A 21,010-nucleotide genomic window follows, 5' to 3' on the forward strand; every position below is an offset into this window, starting at 1 on the left:
AACATAGGGCAATGGAGAAAGTTGTGAAAGAGGAGGATCTTATAGAGGTGGTTACATATGAAGGAGTAATTCTAGAGCCATATTTGGAAACCAAGGAACGAATTATACTGTATTCCCTAGAAAAAGATATAGTTTCAATCAAGATGGCCACATCATAAGAAGGTATGTGTTATCTGTTTGACCTACAAACTCAAACAGAAAGATTTGTACTGTTGAAAATGGTTTATTATCTAATGCTTATGATCATGCATTTGGTATGAAAAACACTTGATAGTTCAAGCCTATAAATTACATTTTATAATGAAGAGGAAAATCATCACAAAGAGAAACTGTAAATCATAATCTTTTCTGAAAATGTAATTTATTCATTAAGTGTTCATCATGTTTCACACGGGTCGTGAAACTAACCCATGAAAAGAAAAATAAATCAAAGTCTAATTTTATAAATACAATTGCAGAAAAGAAATATGAAAGTAAGAGGGGTCATGGGTGTGAGTCATTTCCTAGAATGACTGGCCATGTTGTTAGTTAACCATGCGCTTGCTTTCGTTGTTCCACTATCCACGCTTCCTCTCTAGAACCTACAAGTGTAACAAAAATGGGTTAGATCTTAAAGATATAAGCAATGGCTAGAAAATGCACCATCCTACCCTACATTTGTATCTATATCTAAAATCCTAAGCCTTGGTTTATTTTTCTAACTGTTCATGTCATGTGCAGTCAAAAGATCAATGTCACGTAGACGTAGTATGTGGCTCTCACAAGGGTTCAAGCCCGATCGATAGATATTAGATAAAACAAGGAACGTACATAATAGCAATAGGACTTATCAATTTTTTAATTTGAAACATTTTATTATGTAAAGCATTCAAATCAAAGAAATGAATAATTTAGTTATTTAAGGGACAAATAATCATTAACTTGAAACCTTATAGCTAAAAAATAGTCAAAGATGCAGCAGTGTGAATATTGCTTAGAGAAAATAATATCATAATGTAGAAAGAAAGTCTAACGATTAGCGTAATTGTGAACTGATGAATGCAATGAAAATGGACAAGTCGCAATGATGCTAAAATAAAAGGAGCCATAGCATTCTATGAATATGGTAATAGAAGATGAAATCAAAAAAGCATGGTAGTATGAAATTATTTAAATGCTTTCAGTTACAAGTGTAAGCATTGATCATAAGTGTGAACATATATATGATTTTTGAACATGCAACATGAAGGTTTGTAGCAATGAGTATTTATTAGCATGAGAGATCATAGGGATTAACAACAAAAGGAAGTAGTTGTATTCTAAGAGAACTATCTTCAATGCCAAAATAGGAGGAAACAATCATATGCCACATGAGAGAGCTATAGAAGAGAGCTATAGAAAATTCACAATGACATTACAAAGACATTTTGGCTGTAAGGATAGAGTTTCAACATGATTGGAATCATCATTTTTGTCATTTTTAACATATAGAAAAAATAATGCTCCTAGTGTTCTTGTTTTGTTTAAGTCCACATTGCAAATCGAAAATGAGTAAAGCTACAACTGTATCTGTATGAAAAATGGTGTGTCTTTGACATGTCAAAAGAAAGGAGGCATTATCAAGATAGTGTGTAAAGAGATCCAGAATGGATTAAAAAAAACACAAACATGCTAATTACGGTTTAACAAGATATAAAAGCAAGAATCTGATGAATGCTATTCTACGTGAAGTGGAGTTAACACAAAAGAGAAACAATTATCAGACAGAACATTGCATGTCATTCAACAAAAATGTAATTTTTGTCAAAGATCATTTCTGCCAAAGAAACTTTCAAAATTATTGAGAAGATTCATGTACAAGCATGCACAAGAATATGTCGTATAAAATTTATGAAAGGAGATCCCCAAAGTTTAGAACAAATCTTGGTCTCATCCTTGACTTGTTTCCTGTAGCAACCAAATAGAGAGTTAATAAGGGGCAATTGTAAAAAATTCATTTCACACTGCAGAAAATGCTACAACTATATGAAGATAAGATGTTTGCTATGAAAGAGAGAAAGAGAGAGTTCAACAAAACTACATGTACAAAAACCTAGTTCGGGTTCATAATGGAAAGGAAAAAGCGCTAATGTCTAGACTCTGGAAACCCTCAATGATAGAAAATAGATTCAATTGCAAAGGATTCACGAACATATCTTCAAAAAATCAATTATGGCCACAGATTTGACATATTTTTACGTTGTATGTCTGTATAAAATGGAGTCCAAATGTATTTGCTGCATCAAGTGTGAAATGAGGAAAATGCAGAAGCCGCGGTGAAGGAAAAAACACAGAATTTGCAAGTCATGCCATGAGGCATGTGATAAAAGGCACGAGAATAGCTCACGCTCAGTTCCTTGAGAGCTCATGTCAGCGCCAAAATAGTGGACTAGTTAAACGGATGGTGGCTCAACAGCAGAAGTTTTCAACATATAAAACCCCAGGGGCGAAAATGGTTAGAAAGGCATAACTTTCAGTTAAGAGAAAAGGAAAACGTGAAAAGAAACATGTAGAAACCTTTTCTAGAAAGCTCAAAATGTAATATCCAAGGCCACAATATGAACAAGAAAACCTCACCCTCATGTGAGTATGTCAGAGAAAGGATCAAACTTTGTAATGGTGGCCATGAAAAGCTCTAGTTGTATCCAAAAAGACACGAGAAAAGTGTCCCAAATCGCTAAGATAAAAATTTCGCAGAATGTTTGGTTAATCTTTAGCAACAGTAGTATAGCCACAGTTGGAAAAGTTGTACCTGTGAGTTCAAAAGATGCATCCATTGTTCTCCATGGTTGACTTAGAAAATGGCAGAGAAGAAAAATCGAACAAACCCTCATTGTGGCCACATGAAAATTCCAGAATTCTTCACGAATGGCTGAGAAATTACAAATGTGGATAAAATGGTTAAGAAATGCCAACTTCCAGCAGTAAAAACACTCTAGATTTGGCCATGAAGGTGCGCCGAAAGTATGAACTAAACGCTCAAACCCGACTTACTTGAGCTTTCCAGAAGTCCAAAATGTGAGAATGAAATGAATTCAAGGTTGAGTCGGCAATATATATTGCCTCGAACCAAATTTTATAAGATTGAAAGTTCGATGCATTTTATGGGTTTTATTTTCTTTATTTCTTTTCCAAGTATGTCGTGGGGGGAGATTTAGAAGATGCTTGGAGTTAGGTGCTTATTTTAAAAACACTTTACATTTTGCATTGAGTGCACATCGCAAAACAAGGTATTAAATGGTGTTTATAAATTATTTAATATATTTGTTATTTTAAAATGCAAATAAAGGAAAAGAGTTAAATATGACATGTATCATAATGTTGAGTCGTAGGGGTTATGGGGATATTATGTTTGACTTAGGAGTTATGAATCAACTAGAGTCATATGGAGGGAATATAGGAGCTTGTTGGTCGAATTTGACTTTGTTATGGTAGTTTGGGGGGTTTTTATTGCTAGTTAGACTATTTTTGCAGCAGTTTTGAGTGATTCATAGGTCTCTTTATGACTCTGTGGAGTGGTTTGAGTGGTTTGACTTCATTTTTGGAAGGTTCTAGTCCCTTTTCTACTGGTTATTTTCATGGACCCGGCCCAAGTTATTGTGGGTGGGTACTTAGTGAGTTTTCACTCATTATTGTAGTCAATTCTTGATGCAGCTGCATCACGAGACCGACAATATTTTGAAGATTTTGGATTATAAGTGGTTATTTTTCATGGTCATATGCCTTGCTAAGCCATTTGGTATCAATATGGATATAAAACCGTTGGGTAGAATCTTAATATTTTTAATAGTTGTTAAGAATCGGGTAGAAGAGCACATTTTGCTATAATACAAGGTTGTAATCATCATGAAGTTGACAACTTAGTTTTCAACTCCACGACACAATTAGTATCCATAATTATACTCTTCAACTGAAGAACGGTTAGAGCAGTTAGGTCATTTAGGAAGTTGGTTTATAGGTTGTGCAAGTCAATTTTAGAGGTTATTGTTTTTGGATCTTTTAAAACCAAGATCTCGGCTATGTAATCGGGGGGATAGAAGGAAAAGAGAAATCGATGAAAGAAAGGGATGATCAATGTAATACGAAAAGACAAATGTAATATATTTCGTATTTACATCTGATTGTCTCTATGACTGTTCACTTTTATGGATGTTTCATTAAATGATTTACAATTTCTATGTTCCTACATTCATGAATGGTCACGTCAAAAATGAAATAGATTCACCATAATTTGGAACTCTGTTAAATTTGTAGTCCTTAGTATTTGAAGTTTGGATTTAGAAGAACTATGTTTAGTTGGATGTGAATCGACTCTTGATATCGGTTATCATAACAGAGAACGATTCAAAACCAGGGATTCATTATTGATTTCATTCGAAGTTTGAAACAAATTGTGGTCTATATCGGGTTCTTGCATATTAATAACCGATAATCAAGAATTTATTTTGTTTATATGTTGGTTTCGAATGATTGAATGATATCGAAGACCATTACGTTGTACAGAGCATGTGAATTGAAGAACTGTGGTTGCAACGAGGAATGGTTAAAGGATGTTGAAGAACATTATGTTTGTATTCAGCATTTGAATGGAGATAGGTGTCGGTCACATGTTCGGTAGACCCGCAAGGTACTAAGTAGATAGTGAATACAATCGGTTCTTGATTTGTTGATCTAGTGATTAAGAAAGGAGAGTTATGTCGTAAAGTTGACATGGTTGGTATTCTCATCACTAAGAAATCACAAGCTATTGAATCCTTTTCAAATTGACTATCACATGGTTTGAATCAACATTATTAGTCAATTGTTATGGACAGAAAGGTGGCAAACATAATATATAATGACAATCCTGCAAGTTCAAAGATATGTTAACTTAGTGTTGTGTACCCATTCTTAAGTGATTGTTGTGGGAGACCTAGTTCATCTTGGTCAAATGAACGTGCGTCCCTCTTCAAGTATTTTGGAGTGTTGGAGCATCATTAAGTTTGAGAACTACTAAGAGGTATCAGAACGTGGTATTTGGTTGGGTTGATTCAAGCATAGTTGCCAAGCTCTACATCAAAGTGGTATCAGATCTCAACAAGATCTTTTCGGGCTCGTGTATGATGGAAGATTGAAGTGCAATTTTCATCGCTATGGAGAAAGAAGAAGAAAGGAGCAGGAACAAACAATGCCATTCCATTTTCCAAACAACGTGTAGATACAAAGGAAAGGTATGCAAAGTTATTGTGGATAGTGGTTCAATTGATAATTTGGTTTCAATTGAGATGGTTGAGAAGTTGGGTCTAGAAAGGATACAACATGAAGCACCTTATCGAGCTTTTGGTTTAGGTAAATGTCAATGGTTTGATGTCTTAGAGAAGACTTATGTTCATTTCAAAGTTGGGGATTATTATGGTGTAGTTGAATGTGATATAATGCCACTACAAGATTGTCATTTGATCTTAGGTAGGGCATGGCAATATGATAATAACACTATGTATGATGCTCACAAGAACACTTACACTATCATCAAGGACGGAGCTAAGATAAGATAAGATAAATTTATTAATGTCCAACAAGAGACCAACGAGGGTCTAAGGGACTAGAAATAGCACAAAGGGCAAACGCTAGCAAGGAGAGCACCAAATGGTGTTTGAAGAAAGAACGTGAAAGCAAAACAACAAAAGAACTAAGACAAGGAAATAACAACAGCTAAGAACGTATCACAGGCAAGAAGTTGTCCAAAGTGGAAAGGTGGCCATTAGGGCAATTAGATACTCTGGAAGGTTGCCTCTGAGGTCTACTAAAGGGACGTTGCCAAGTATAATATCTGCGGGGTCTCACAGATCTAGTGTGAATCGAGATAGTGCAGAGAGGTCACTTTGATCCTCAGGTAGGAATTGTAGGATTGAAGAAAGAGATGATGAGCTGCGTAGGGGTCGAAGTCGAGCAAAGTTGGAGCTGTATAGTATGCTCACGAAGCTGCATGGTCTCATGAAGGTAGAGTGCAAGACAATGCCATCAATATATCTGAAGAATGAGGGAAGAGACTAACACTCTCTGAACAAACAGTTTTTTATCAACCTATCATTGGTCTAGAGCACAAGATTGTATAAGCAGACGATAATAATTTGTGAGTGACGTGGAGCTAGGTGAACAAATTGACCAAGGACAGTTCGGACACCACATCAGCAACGGGTGCTAATACAAAATGACATAGCCACCAAGCGAGGGAGGTACATAGCCGAAAAAGGTATTTAAGACATTAAGGACCATAAAGATGGGGAGTTAAGAACTTAAGCCACCAATTAAGTCAAGGTAATGAAGTGATTTATTATTATGTCTTTCTCTTACTATTATTATTTATGTTTCTTATACATAAACATGTATTTAATAATGATTAACATTAAATATATAGATAGATATAGAAATATAGAAGAATGATATTGTTTTTATATTTTTTCAATAATGATATTGGTAATCTACTATTATCAAACATAAGAGGATTAATGGGTGGATGTCAAGATAGCAATATAAATTCTTGTACATCTAATTAATTACAACTTCTATAGTGCCAATGTAGAGATTATGATCATCTCTATATGAATGGCTAAGTGCCCGTATAGAGTTTGAGGTCATCTCTATAAGAATGGCTAGATGGAATTCAAGAGGTTACTATCATCCTTGTATGAATGGCTATTGTGCCAGTGCAAGAGATTAGTGTAACTCTATATGAATAAATTGAACCTTATAGTGCCAGTGCAAGAAGTGAGATCCTCGCATGAATGGCATTCATGCTAGTACAAGAGATGAGTAACCCTATATGAATGGCTAGATGAGAAATGGTTACAATATTTTGATGATGTCAACATATGAATATGTGAACCTTAACGAGTGCACTCTAGAGAAGACAGTTGAATAACTAAGGGTTAGGAAACCCGATCTAGAGATGTCTTTAAGGTTGGGATTAAGATATAGGGTAGAATAGTATAATAATGTTTGTTAGTATTATGATTTTAACAATTTTTTTGCAGGTTATGATAACCCTGGTAGTGGAAACATTACAAAAACAAATTTTTTTTGTGTCGGTTTCAAATGATTGAATGATATCGAAGACCATTATGTTGTACATGACATGCGAATTGAAGAACTATGGTTGCAACAAGGAATGGTTAAAGGATGTTGAAGAACATTATGTTTGTATTTGGCATTTGAATGGAGATAGGTGTCGATCACATGTTCGGTAGACTCGTAAGGTACTAAGTAGATAGTGAATACAATCAGTTGTTGATTTGTTGATCTAGTAATTAAGAAAGGAGAGCTATGTTGTAAAGTTCACTTAGTCAGTATTCTCACTACTAAGAAATCACAAGCTAATGAATCATTCTCAAATCGACTATCACATGGTTTGAATCAACATTATTAGTCTATTGTTATGGATAGAAAGGTGGTAGACATAATATATAGTGACAGTCTGCAAGTTCGAAGATATGTTAACTTAGTGTTGTGTACCCATTCATAAGTGATTTTTGTGGGAGACCTAGTTCATCCTGGTCACATGAACGTTTGTCCCTCTTCAAGCATTTTGGAGTGTTGGAGCATCATTAAGTTTGAGAACTGCTAAGAGGTATCAGAACATGGTATTTGGTTGGGCTCATTCAAGTTTAGTTGCCAAGCTTTGCATCAGTTCTGATTATTGAGAGAGGAGGGCTTAATGGTTTTTCTTATCCTTTGTATTTCTGGCATCATTTTCAGTAACTCTATCTTGGAAGTGAACATATTTGAAGGCCTATTATTTGAAGATTATCAAGTCTTTTCCTACTTGTTATTACAGTTTAGCTGCATCAAGTGATTGATAGGGTAGAATTTTGAAGTGTTGTCATAACTTCATGTTCAAACCATTGTCTCATGTATTGTCTATTTTCTATAGGTGATGATTACATAGGTTGTTAGCTATGTTATTCGTTGAATGTTCAAATATTGTCTTGTGAAATTCTTTTCCTTTTTAGTTTTTTGTCATTTACAACTACTTAGTGAAATATTTATGTGTAAGTGGTTCATAACAAGTTGTGATTCTAGGATTATTTCTACATAATACTTAGTGCTATTGTCAAGTTCTCATTTCTATGAAAGTTGGTATCTACTGTAATGAAAGCAATTTTAGGATTTATGTGCTTTGATTTTTCTATCAATTAATTTCAAGTTTCTTTATCCCTTTTCTTGGAAATTTAGTAGTTTAGAAGCTAGGGACCGGCCTTATCCAGAGATTTGCTCCATTTTCAAGTGAATCACAGCTTAGGAGTGTTTCAATGTTTCCTTGAAACGTTGAGTTTTGTCATACTCAACAAGGGTGCATTTTTAGGTGATGACAGCCTTTGGCATGCCCAATGGGACTGTCGAATGAGCAGTTTTTGAATTTTTCTATTTGTTGGTTTTTACTGTGTAAACCTACAAAAGTCAAGCCCTTTGGAGGTTTTCTAAAGCACAATTGACGACTACAGAATCAGTGCTAATATTTTTTATGAGAAGACATACAAGAAGATTAGAGAACTTTTAGTACAGAGTTGTCTCCTCACAAAAGAGGAAACAAGATAGCTGAGAAGGTCCAAGAAACTCTTGTTTATACAAGAAGAACTTGAGACTTATCAGTGGAAGAGCAAGGTCAAAACCTCCTACAGCAAGAGTTAGTACATTAGCAAGTAGTTTAGTTACTCAATTCCGAATTCCAAGACAAAAGAGAACTCTACCAACTCAGATGGCTAGAGCTGTTGTTGCATTCAATCAAGGCAGCCCCTTGAAATTGACTAATCATGATGATATCCCAGTGGCAGCTCTCAAAAGCTTGCCTTATTTCTCAAGAGAGGACCAAGTTACTCATATTGAACACATTCAAGATGTAGAAAATCTGTGTGCTTTGCATCATATTACACAAGATAATGTCAATGTGAGGCTGTTGGCGGCATCTTTTAAAGGAAAAGCCTTAAAATGGTATAGAAGATTGGCTACAAGATCAATTGCAGACTGGGACTAGCTTGGTGAAGCTTTGTGTGACTTTTTCAAGGACAATTTTGATCATCTTTCGTTAGTTCAGCAACTAGTCACTATTCAGAGAATGATGATGAATGATTGCCTCCACCTTATTGCACAAGGCTTTACATTCTGTGGGGTTAGTCTGATATGTTTTAATAGAAAGCTTTACCTTTTCTACCTTGGTGTCCATGCCATCATACACATCCCCCAAGCAAGGTGCATCTATATTAGCAAAGTGTACCATAGTCATGATAGGCCTAGTGAAATCCAATACAAATTGCACATAAGCCCACCAATGCTCGTCCAAGACCATACTCATGACCTTTAAGGCTCTCTCTGAATTTGAAGCCTTCCATACAACCCCATTGGTTACAAATAACCATTTGGCTCAATGGTGTTCACACCTTGAGGAATCGTCTCATGACAACAATATGAGATGCAAATCTAGCCTCAGCAACATAAGCAAGTTCACAATATGACATCAAATATAAAGCAAAGTTATAAACAAGTAATAATTTATTAATTTGATAATTGAACATGAATATAGAACTTCTTCAAAATAAATAAATAAATGAAATTAACTAATTACAATTTAAAATTTGTATCTCCTCTCCCTCTTGGTATATTTGCTCCACCTAATCTATTTGGGTGCCAATTGATTGCATGACCAAGTTGAGAGTGTACGATGCATGGTGTCCAAAAAATATGGTCGTATCGAGACTCAACCAAAGCACCTGCACCCCTACGATTCTTGGCATTATCTATGACCAGCTAGACCACATCCTCACTACCCACCATCTCTATTGCCTCTGAGAATTCTAAAAATGAATTGTGAATCCTTAACTTGTCCTTCACAATCAATCGCCCTCAAAAACACTACCCCTTTGGGGTACATTGCAATCACATTAATTAATGGTTGATTTCTTGTGTCTTTCCATCCATCAAATACAATAGTTATACTAGAAGTTTTCCAAGATGTCATAATTGATTGAAGAGCTTTGTCTATAGAAGTCTTTTCTTTTTTGCAAAAGAGTAGTACGCACCTTTTCAAACCCTAGGCTAATGTAATCAACTATCGCTTTAAGGATGATTGCAACCATTTCCTTCTAATATGGTGATCTTACCAAATTGAAAGGAAGACCATTAGCATAAAGGCACCATGTAATTGTTTCATCAACAAGCTCTCTTGCCTCCATTTTGAATACTTGATCCAACGGACCTCTTTTGCGAATAATAACTTCTACTTTTTCATCTTCCCCTCCCACTTCCCAAAATGGAAGTTTGGAGGATGCAACATGATCGGTGGGCACATTCACTTTGCTCTTTGTGGATGAAGGTTAATACAAACTTGTTTTGTATTTGCTCATTGAACAATCAACAATTTCTTGTTCTTTTATAAATCTACGTAGTTGTGCATCCCTCTTCCTGTTTCTATCTTTGCTTCTCTTGCACAATGTTAATCCTTTACCAATAGGGCCCATAAAATGAGCTTTGACCCATGAATATGAGTTGTTGAATGGTTTACTATGACATACATTGCATTTCCAAATGTATGACCCACTAACTAAAACCTATGATAATCTTGTGGTGTCCATAATGGAGATGCTACATCAAAATTGAAGTTATCACTTCATTCACCTTGCCATGATGTTGAACTTTGACTACCAATAGTGATCATTCTTGCACAATATGAACTATGAATCTACTGAGAAAATAAAAAATATAAATTATAAATATTTAAATAAACTATGAACATCAAATATACAAGTGCAAATATACAATATAAAAATACTAAAAAAAGATAGCTAAACTTGTTCCGTCATTTCTTTTTTTTAATATAAAAAAGGAAAAAACTTGAAAAGAATCTTCCAAAAGTCGAAAAATTCATGAACATCTCAAAAAAAATCACTAAAAATGACGAAATGGATCAAATGCTAACTTATATGCTTAGACATCCTTTGTTGAAGCTATCAAACACCCTACGAATGATCCTCTTCAAAAATAATGCTTTGCTTTCAAAATGCCAAAATGGAGACCAAATGAGAAGAAAGCCCAATTGCAAACAAAATGAGAAGAATGAGCAATGAATGGTCGCTTTTATGATCATTTTAGGGTCTTGGAGCAAAAAGGAGCAAAAATATAATTAAAAAATCAATTAAACATATGTTTTTAAAAGTCACTTAAATGACTGGGCGCTCAAAAAGTCTGAATGCTCTCTAGATGAGCTTATATGCTCTTTGGACTTTCTCTGGATGCTCTTCAACACATCCGTAGTTAGGGAAATCGCTTCCTACCAGCATTTGCAGGGTCCTGCATCATGGCGAATCCATAACCGCATCTGGCTAAATCCCTGGGATACAATGTCCCTTTATTCCTTTGTCTTAACAAAGGGGATCTATTATCCCTGTATTTATTTATATCCAAGCAAAAGCACCTAGAAGAGCAATGAAAGGAGTGTTGCGGAATTAAAAGAATGCACCCATCCCTCATAAAACATTCTAACATTCTAATCAGCATCCACACCTAATCACTGTGCAAACGTTCCCCTTCTTACGATATATGCCCACTCTTCCTTCCTCGATGAAACACAAAAAAGGTAAAAAGATATATTGAATAAGGAAAAGAGCAAAGAGGGGATAATAGGTAAAAATGGGACAACAATAATATGATCATCATTTGCCTGTCTTTTTCAAGGTACGCAGTCCCCATAAGGATTACGAGGGCAATCATACCTTTAGGTTCTCTTAATGTACATTCACTAATTATTATCCTATGGATGATGAACATTCCACAACCCACAAGGAATAAAATAGTGGAGGCATCTGTGTGTCTGTTGAAAGCATTTCCAGCCTAGCTAAAATGGTATTACCATCAAATACACGAATGCTTGAAAAGGAGGCAAATAAGTCAATAGTACAAAGCTTTTAGCAGTTTTAACATTAAAGTGGAAAGAAGGAACGCAGACCAAGATAGTTTATTTTGCTCTATCATCTATGTTGATAAAGAAAGTCAAAAAACCTATCATGCAAATTTGGATGTGAAAAAAGTGTGACAAAAAGTACTTGGCTGAGATGGAGATGCCGTATAAACAACAATTGGTTAACAAGATGTGTTGAAAACCAACACATGTCATAATCTATTTCATATAGGTTAAACTCTGGGTGGCACAACCATTCTTTCAGTTGATTTGTTTGTACCGTATGAAGATTATGACTATTGAGACAGTGCATTCCTTATAGGTGAAGCCAATCATCATGCCCGCCCCTAATGAACCAATCATCAGGCAACAGTGATTCAACTTCATTTCGCTAAAAATTAAAATCAAGTGCAGCTTGTATTTTAGGATTTGTGCAAAGAGTTTAATTAATATAAAGAATTCCCAAAATAATTGAAGAATTAGCAGTAGCACACAATAAGGAGCCTAAAGTAAAGGACAGCTATCACCAATTAGTGGTATTTTTAGGATTTCTCAGTGTAAAATATTTCAATTGAGGGTGACTGATCAGTCAATAATTTATTAAAGATGACTGCTTAGTCAAAGAGATTTACTGCCACCAGACTTCCCTTTCTATCCCTATACTTTCCCATCATAAGAAGTTGTATAATGATTTGTAGATGGTCTTTTGGAATGATGATGTCTTCCCCTGGAATTTTAAGGGAGCGGTTGATTCCACAGAAGGGTGGCACACTGAAGGGCTTGGGCTGTTTGATGTAATAGTGTTACTTAGATTTAAATTCTGTTGTTTTTACTAGTGTCACAGAGAAATAAATAAAGTGCAGATTAATATTCCAGTTATATATTTTCAATTTTGGTTCATATTTGTGTACCTTAAGCTTCAGTTTTAGAGCACTGATCCTGCCAACATCAATTCAATTGATCGTCACAAGAAAAAGATCAAGTGCAAGCAAAAGCATAGTAATTATTTGCCAATAGTGTCTTGTGACAATGTAAAGGCATACAATCAATGGTGTGGAGTGTAAGGCAGATGTTCCAAGCAAAATCCAAAAACTACAGACTGTATGGAGTCACATTTATCATGGAGCTAAATTGTATCATAAGATTCAGGCTTCATGCTAAACCTCCTCCATCCCCTAACCAAAACCTGCATAATCCAGCCCATTCTCCATCTCCACCATGTCAGAAGCCCTGTTGAGAAGATTGTTACTTTAACAAAGTTCTCATCAGAAAGTAAACTCTGGACAGACCATATGGCCAAAATCTAAAATGCAAATAAGAAGTGGATTCTGGAACATGTGTGCAGTACACCAGTAAGGCAAAAGGAAAAATTGAGGGGCAGCTGGTTATGTCCTGGGTTCATCCATACAAAATCATAAATATAGGCAAATTTGCAGGCTAAAGCAGACATGAAGTTCAGATTTACCATACCAGGCACATCCTAAACAAAACTACCATAAATACTCAGTACACCAGTAAGGCAAAAGGAAAAATTGAGGGGCAGCTGGTTATGTCCTGGGTTCATCCATACAAAATCATAAATATAGGCAAATTTGCAGGCTAAAGCAGACATGAAGTTCAGATTTACCATACCACGCACATCCTAAACAAAACTACCATAAATACTCCTTCAATGTCAATTTGTCATACTTGAATGACATGATAGATATTTGTTTATATGCAAAACAAATAGTTTGATATTTTAATTTAAAATTCTTAATGAAATTATTATGAGTTGTGAGCCATAGTATTTATTTTAATTTGTGATCTATGTTTATCCAATTCACATCAGGAAAACTACTTTCTGGAGGCACCTGAATTCGGTTTCATTTAGACTAGTTTCCCATTTTCTTTTTATTCAAAAACACAACTAGTTATTGATGATGCCTGTAAAGACCAACGACAGGTAATGCTTAATATCCTTTCATTATAGTTTGGAGAGTGATTGACTAGTCAAATCGGGCACTGACAACGGCATAGTTTATTAAAATGAAACAAAAAAAGAGCTGTATGTGGAAGCTTGTTCAAGCAGCAAGGCTGGATTGAACTTGCTATATCAGCAAAGTGCCAAGCAGCACAGAGCGTGAATTATAATGAGACATTCAAGCATCTGATGAGTTGTTTGATTCTCTTCTTACAATTTCCTTCAAATTTGCATCTCTTTCATTCTTACAGTGCACAATATTCACAAAAGCCATAAAATGTTCTTGTTTGGGGATTTTCTGCAGTCGTAAATAAATAAATAAAAATCACTGAAACCCATGCCTGTATCTGCAACATCACACTCCAGATCTCCTAAGTTAATGTGCCGTAAACTAAAAACCTTTCTGATGCAAAAATTATGAGTCCAATTACAGAGCATTTCATATTCAAACAGCATAGTTTCCCACCAATCAGGCAACACAGTTCAATCAGCCACTATTTTCCATCTCATGTTTTCAACCACAAGAAAAACGCTTGGCAACAAGTTCAATAAAATTAGGCTTACATGAAGTCTTAATGTTTTATGCCTTCCACCTGCAGGTTCAGAAGCATACCCACCACCAAAGATAGGAATCCATGATTATATTTCTTCAAAGGGTGCAACAATGACTTCCCCCAAAGGGTGCAAGTGCAACATGGAATTCCCCCAGTTTTTCTTCAAAGGGTGCCGCAATGACTTCAAAGGGTGAAAAACTAATGGAGGATCTGCAATAGATAATATTTTCAATCCAGCTAATGTTAAAACCAAGAGATTGAAGAGTACATGGGCAAGAAAGGACCAGACGACTCTATCGAATGTCTTTGATACATAAATTTTGATGTTCATACCTTTTATTCTCCTTTTGCATTGTGTAGAGAACTTCAGAGATAAAGATTATGTTGTCCAAGATCTCCTTGTCTGGGGTGAAACCATTTTGGTGCTCCGTTATAAGTGATGATTATAGTATTTTTTTAGTTTTATAATTAATATATTTAATTTTCTTAATTTATTTATTTTTAATCGATAGAAGAGTAAATATTATTAAATACATAATGCTAATTACAAGTATACCTTGTTCTTCATTGTCTATTCAAAAAATCATTAGACCTAGTTACCTAATTCCAATCCATACATACCCAACAAATTAAAAAAGGATGTAGATCTCCGGAGAATACGTTTTAGGAAAGCGAGTGAATGATAACATGGCAAGTCGTCTTGAACTGAAACTACACAAATTAAATAAAAAATGGCTAAGTATTTGGAAAATTTATCTTGAAAAAAAATAAAACAGGTAGAACTTATTAAATGTGAAAAAGAAACCACAGTGAGAATGATACCTCTTCTGAAAGTGCAACAAGCTGATGACAAAGTGGAGACTGTCGTATGCTAGGAGCTACTTGCAGTCAAAAGTAAAGTATACAAGAGAGTGCTGGTATTTGTAGGGTTATTTATTTTGTGGCAGTACAAAGGTGTGAAGGAGCATAGAAGATGTATCTGAGAATATAAGGAAATTGCAATATTCAGGAACTACAAACAGATGGAGTAGAATTTAATTAGGTGAGAGGGGCAAGCCAATTTTATGCAAAAGAAAGCACGTAGGTTTCATTTGTTCCGAAGAGAAAGCCATGAGAGGGGGATACCTATTTTGAAACTCCGCCAGGTCTATCCAGCAGCCTTTTTGGGAATTATGAAGCAGAAAAGGGGAGCTTTGTGTGCGGACTGCTGAGAGAAGGCAAGGAACAAGCTAAACTTGCTGATGCACAACACACATTCTAGTAAATGTGACTTGATATCTTTTGTTCATTTGCAGATGGATGGTGACGGTTATGCAGTAGTACAAGAGAAAATTTGTACACCATTTTTTTTGTTACAAAACTTCACGTTCTGTGAGAGGACAAAAAAATGGTTGCGGTGATATGTTCATTAAATCAAACAGTTCATTATCCCTGTAGAGCTCCATAAAACAGTCACTATGGCAGAGGTAAACAAATCAATGGATCAAACTGTTGCAATCATCTTGCAAAGGTGTTTCTCAATTTCCAACCATTGATTGCAAAAGTCAGATGGTACGTCTGAGATAAGACTAGTTTACAGATGCGATCTAAAACCATGATCTGGAAACAAGGTCGTTTACAGGCATGAGTCAATTTCCAGTTGCAAGCAGCTCCAAAGGAGAAGCCTATCAACTAAAAATAGAGTTTAATTGTTTTAACCAAGCAGAGGATAAGTACCATGGGAATATTTATTGCACTTCCAGGTGTGGCAGTAAAGCCAATCACAATAAATTTGATTAAAAAAAAAATCATACAACACGATATACCCATAAACCTGTGAACCAAGGAGAGAAGCAATTATTAGCCAATCCAAGAACATAAAGTAAAAACAAATGAATCATTATTTCAGCAATTGTATCCTCACCTATAATAAGAGTGGGGCTTCCATCCTTCTGGCCTTGTGTGGGAAGCTCTTTAAGCTTTCTCAGCCAGAGAATGTTCCATGCAAAAATAACTCCTAAATACGGACTGAAAACAATATGATTTAAAGACCCCTGAAAAAGACACAATTTTGATATTTAGCGAAGCTGAAATAACTCTATAGTAGTATGAGTTTAAACAATTTAAACATCTAATGATAAGTATTCAGCTCTATTCATGAAAATCTTAGTAAAATCTACAAACCCACCTCATCTCTGAATTTAGTATTCATGAATTCTTTCCATTTACAATATAGATATTGTACAAGACAAAAGTCTAACGAAACTACAGAGTAGCTAACATCAACAAATCTAAATAAGAACTAATCAATATATATAAGAACTTCTATGCTCAATAGAAATTGCAATAAAACTTCTTTGCATTTTTTTTAGTTTATTATTGTTTCCCTTTCAATTTGAAAATAAAAATCTAAAGTTTAAAATGTGACCAATAGAAAGTAAATCCACTGTATCATTACCTATATAGAAAGGAGTCCACTTTATCATTACCCGTATAGAAAGGTTTCTGAGAGACTAGCCAACAAATATTCTGTCAAGAAGCTCATAGCATGCTTAAGTACCTGGGTCGTGCAATAGAAAACCATAGGATGTCATCCTCAAAGTGCCTAGCCAATCATGTATAGATTAGGTCTTAATACAGAAAATCCTGTTTAGCAAAAGCTTTGCATTAGCAACAAATGTTTTAAAAGCTATAAGAATATGCTTCTTAAAATCCTCATTATAATACTTATTTAACAAAACTGATCTACAAAAGCAACTGCCTTGAAAGAGCCTTAATAAGCATTTGGCTAACTCTAAATTAGCACATCTATCTATTCACAAGTCCATAATCGTTTCATCAGATGCCACTGTTTATTAAAACTTATGCTGCTATGCAATTATGATGACTATTTTTGCAAAATCTTAAAAGCTTTCTAATTCTTTGACAGCAATACTCTTAGCCAGTCATGCTCTTCGTAAAGAAACACTGCTTATAAATTTTAATACTGGAGTATTTTAAAAGATCCAACGAAATTTGAAAAACACTTATCTGAGATTATTGCCCTTGGAGAGTCATGATCCCTGTTTGTGACAACAGACTGCAAGTATGGCAAATATTCCCCTTATTTAGAGAGAAAAAATAATGAATTTGGTTTTGGTTGAACATAACTCTAAACAACACCAATGATGTTTACCAGCGATGACATGTGAGATCTTTATTAGATCCCCTTTAGTTTCTGGCACTAGAAAAGAGTAGTTTTATAAAATAAGAAAAAATAAAAATATCTTTTCGAATCATTTGAGATCAATGATCTTAGCAGGTCATGCACCACATTTAAGAGAATCTGAGTGATACCAAATGGTAATTTCAAACACCTTTGAAAAAATAATATTAATCATCCGGTAATAGTTCTCTTTACCAGTAACAACCATGTAAGCTATTCATCAAAAACCCTTGTTTTTTGACATGGAATTCATAATAGAAATGAATTTCGAAAACCACAAGAAGCTTGAAATCATTTGGCGTTAACACTCTTAAACAATTATTCATCAAAAGACAAAACTATATACACAAAACAAGTAGGTCAACAAAAATTGTTAGAATTTCCTTGTAGATGTACAAATGTCACCTTCTAACACTCAATTCGGCCTTTTTTCAGGGTATAGCAGTGAAAAGGCCATGCAAAGAAAACTGGGAAAGCACTCTGGTACTCTATGAGCATCTATACAATCGTATGAGGCACAATATGTGATTTAGGAAGGAGTTATGTTATTTTGGCCTTCTTCAGAGAAGTCTTTGCCAAAAAGATCCTCTCCTCTGGCCTGTTCAATGGCATCTCCTATTAGCACAAGAGAACCTGTAGCAGCCATAGATGAAGAACTCTCACTCGCAAAAAATCGCCCAAAACAAAAACTCAGGAAAAATTCAACCAGTTTTTAAAACAAACTCAGGGAAAAACACAGGAACCTAAAAAACAGCTTTATTAAAAATACATTTTTTTTGCAAAATTCAATTAGAAGATGCATCCAATGAGTTAATTAAAGAGAAAACAAAAGAAACAACCAGACTTTCATTGCTACAGGTCTGAGCCTAATTTTCTGCTACAGGAAGATGTGTTTCGCTGCTAAAATCAGACAAATCCACTACAAATTTGAGGGTGGATCACTGCCAATTCACAGAGCAGAATTTTTTTGTTTTAGTGCTCAAATGATTTGAGGGGCCGCCTTTATATAGCCAATCCAAGGGCCCCCAAAAGCCACATCCAACTAGAGGCCCGCCTGGCCTTTAAACAATGAAGTTAAATAATTGTAATCTTATTCTCTGTGCCGGTCGGAAATGGCAACATCTTGGGCAAAAATGCCCAAAAAAGATCGGATTCCAAACTGTTTTGGGCAACTGCAACCACAATCAGAAAAAGTCTTCAAGTCCAAAAACTTGCTAAAAACCTCATTCATTCAAGTCAATTCGATCAGATTTGCCAAACACTCAATGTTTCTTGGCCTTAGTCAAAGAATTGCTCAAAATGAAAGGGTCAGAAAACTCAAACTTTTGGGCAAAATGCCCAAAGAAGGTCAGATTTTAACCTGTGGCGATTCCAGCACAACATGAAATTTTTTTAAGTTCTCAAGCCCAAGCCCTCCAAACCTTTCATTCCCCAAGTTGTTTTCTCGCCATATTGGCCAAGACAAAGGCAGTTTTCAAAAGATATTAATGTTTTGGGCTAAAATAAGGGGTCGGAAAATTCATGATCTTGAGATTAATGCCCAAAATGGGTTGGATTCCGACCTGTTTTGGGAAATCTCAGTCAAAAAACTCAATCGAACTCACCCAAAATTTCATTCCTTCAAGGCATTCTCACAAAATTTGCTAAGTTTTCACAATTTCAAGAAATGACATCCAAGGTTGAAACTAAAATAGAGGGTCTGAAATTTAGGAACTCTGGGCAAAAACTGTTTTGGGCAATCTCAGCCATCAACAGATAGTTTCTTAGTGTCAAACTCACCAAATATTTCACGCTTCAAGTCATTTTTCCATCAAATTTTGCCCAATTTCAAACAGATTTTAAATGCACCAAAGTTTCAAGTCAAAATAGCACGGCGCAAATCATCAAAGTTCCGGCAAAAATGCCCCAAGAGGGTGGTCAGGTTCCAACCCAACTTGGGCATTCCAACCAAACTCAACAAGTCAAGTGTTAAACCTTCTAACTTGCCTTCCTTTCTCATTGTTCCACTCAAATTCACAAGTCTGAATAGATTCTCAAAGGCACTAATAATTTGAGCCAAAATAGAGGGTTTGGAAATCGTATGATTTTGGGCATTAATGCCCAAAAAAGGTCATATTCCGACATGTTTTGGGCATTACTAGTTAGCAACATAAAATTTGTAATCCTCAGGTACGAATTTAGCGTTTAAGTTTTAACCTAGAAACATTACCCTCCATCTAGTGATTTTAATATCACCATTCTCCTTATCTTTTTGGAATTCCTTCCACCATAAAGTCCCAAAAAACAAACACTCAAATTTTGTCCCTCTCAAATCATTTTCATCAAATTTGATTAGTTTTCTAACAAATATCAAAGGCATCAAAGGTTTGAGATAAAATGGTTGGGCAGAAAACATCAAAGTTTGGGCAAAAATGCCCAAAGCGAGTCGAATCCCGACCAGAGTTGGGCAATCTCAGCCAAGCTCAAAAAAATTCTAAGTCCACAAACCACTAAAATTACGTGCTTTTCATAATACTTCACTCAAAACTTCAAATTGTCATCATGTTATTGATAGGGAGGTTGGATGAATCACTCACTAATTCATGCTCTTGGCCTTCTTACAAGACTCTTAGGGTGTCTCTTCCACACCACTTGTCACTTATAGGACCTTAACTACCTAAGGATCCCCTGGTCACTCTAGCCAACCCAACTACCAAGAAAGATTCCTCAATCAAGTCAAAACTTGATGCTCTCTCACTTCAACCATCCTAGCCCTTAAAACATCATAAAGGCTCTCAACCCCCGAATCTTGAACTAGACCTTGCAGAGGTGTGGAGGTATTGTCAAACACTTCAACTCAACCGTTTAGGTGCGTTAGAAGTCCCATCAGTTTCATCTCCCCATCTGATTCAGTCATTTCTTCACAAATAGGCCTAAAAGGCTATTAGCCCCAATTAAGTCTCCTATAGTGAGAAAATAGGATTATTCTCCTATGCTTTCCAAAGGAACCCTACAATCTTTTCTAGGTTTCTTGGTTCATTATTCATCCCCTTAAGGATTTTTGGGGTCTTGGGGTCATACCTTCCCATCCATTGCCCTAACCCAAATTAGGTGAAAATCAGGGTTTTTAGGCTTTCACAGGCTACTTCAACAATCAATATTGTTTTAGGTTTGTTCTAGGATTGGTATGAACCTCTCTGCTTCATGGGATGATGGTAAGACTTCCTTCTTCCATGTCCAAAAGGAATTTGGACTCTAGCTTTGCTCTTCTGCAAGAAATGTTGTTTTGAATATGGTCTTCCTTAGCCGGACTCACCTCAGGCTTGCCTAGGGCAAGACCTTAAAAATACTTCCTCTGCATTTGAGGGCCCTTTCTTTTGTATACA

General features: G+C 35.5%; 1 long non-coding RNA gene and 1 pseudogene across 2 annotated transcripts in view; both read right to left on the reverse strand.

The window, feature by feature from the left end:
- Positions 1 to 344: 344 nt before the first annotated feature.
- LOC149553165 (uncharacterized) lies at positions 345 to 3,725 on the reverse strand. Its single transcript, XR_016353045.1, has 2 exons — positions 2,771 to 3,725; positions 345 to 581 (listed from the first exon to the last, which is right to left on the reverse strand). It is a non-coding gene; the product is annotated as an uncharacterized LOC149553165 (long non-coding RNA).
- A 10,398-nt stretch (positions 3,726 to 14,123) lies between these two features.
- Positions 14,124 to 21,010, reverse strand: part of LOC149553166 (serine/threonine-protein kinase SRK2A pseudogene) — a 33,664-nt pseudogene continuing 26,777 nt past the window's right edge. Inside the window, exons 2-5 of the transcript XR_016353044.1 lie at positions 16,899 to 17,000; positions 16,365 to 16,494; positions 15,284 to 16,274; positions 14,124 to 15,172 (exon numbers count right to left, since the gene is read on the reverse strand). The product of XR_016353044.1 is annotated as a serine/threonine-protein kinase SRK2A pseudogene (transcript). The remainder of the gene's footprint in view (positions 15,173 to 15,283; positions 16,275 to 16,364; positions 16,495 to 16,898; positions 17,001 to 21,010) is intronic.

This window comes from Cupressus sempervirens, chromosome 6 (genome assembly GCF_028749045.1).
Source record: "Cupressus sempervirens isolate cs-2001-9-10 chromosome 6, ASM2874904v1, whole genome shotgun sequence".
In the NCBI taxonomy this organism is placed as follows: domain Eukaryota; kingdom Viridiplantae; phylum Streptophyta; class Pinopsida; order Cupressales; family Cupressaceae; genus Cupressus; species Cupressus sempervirens.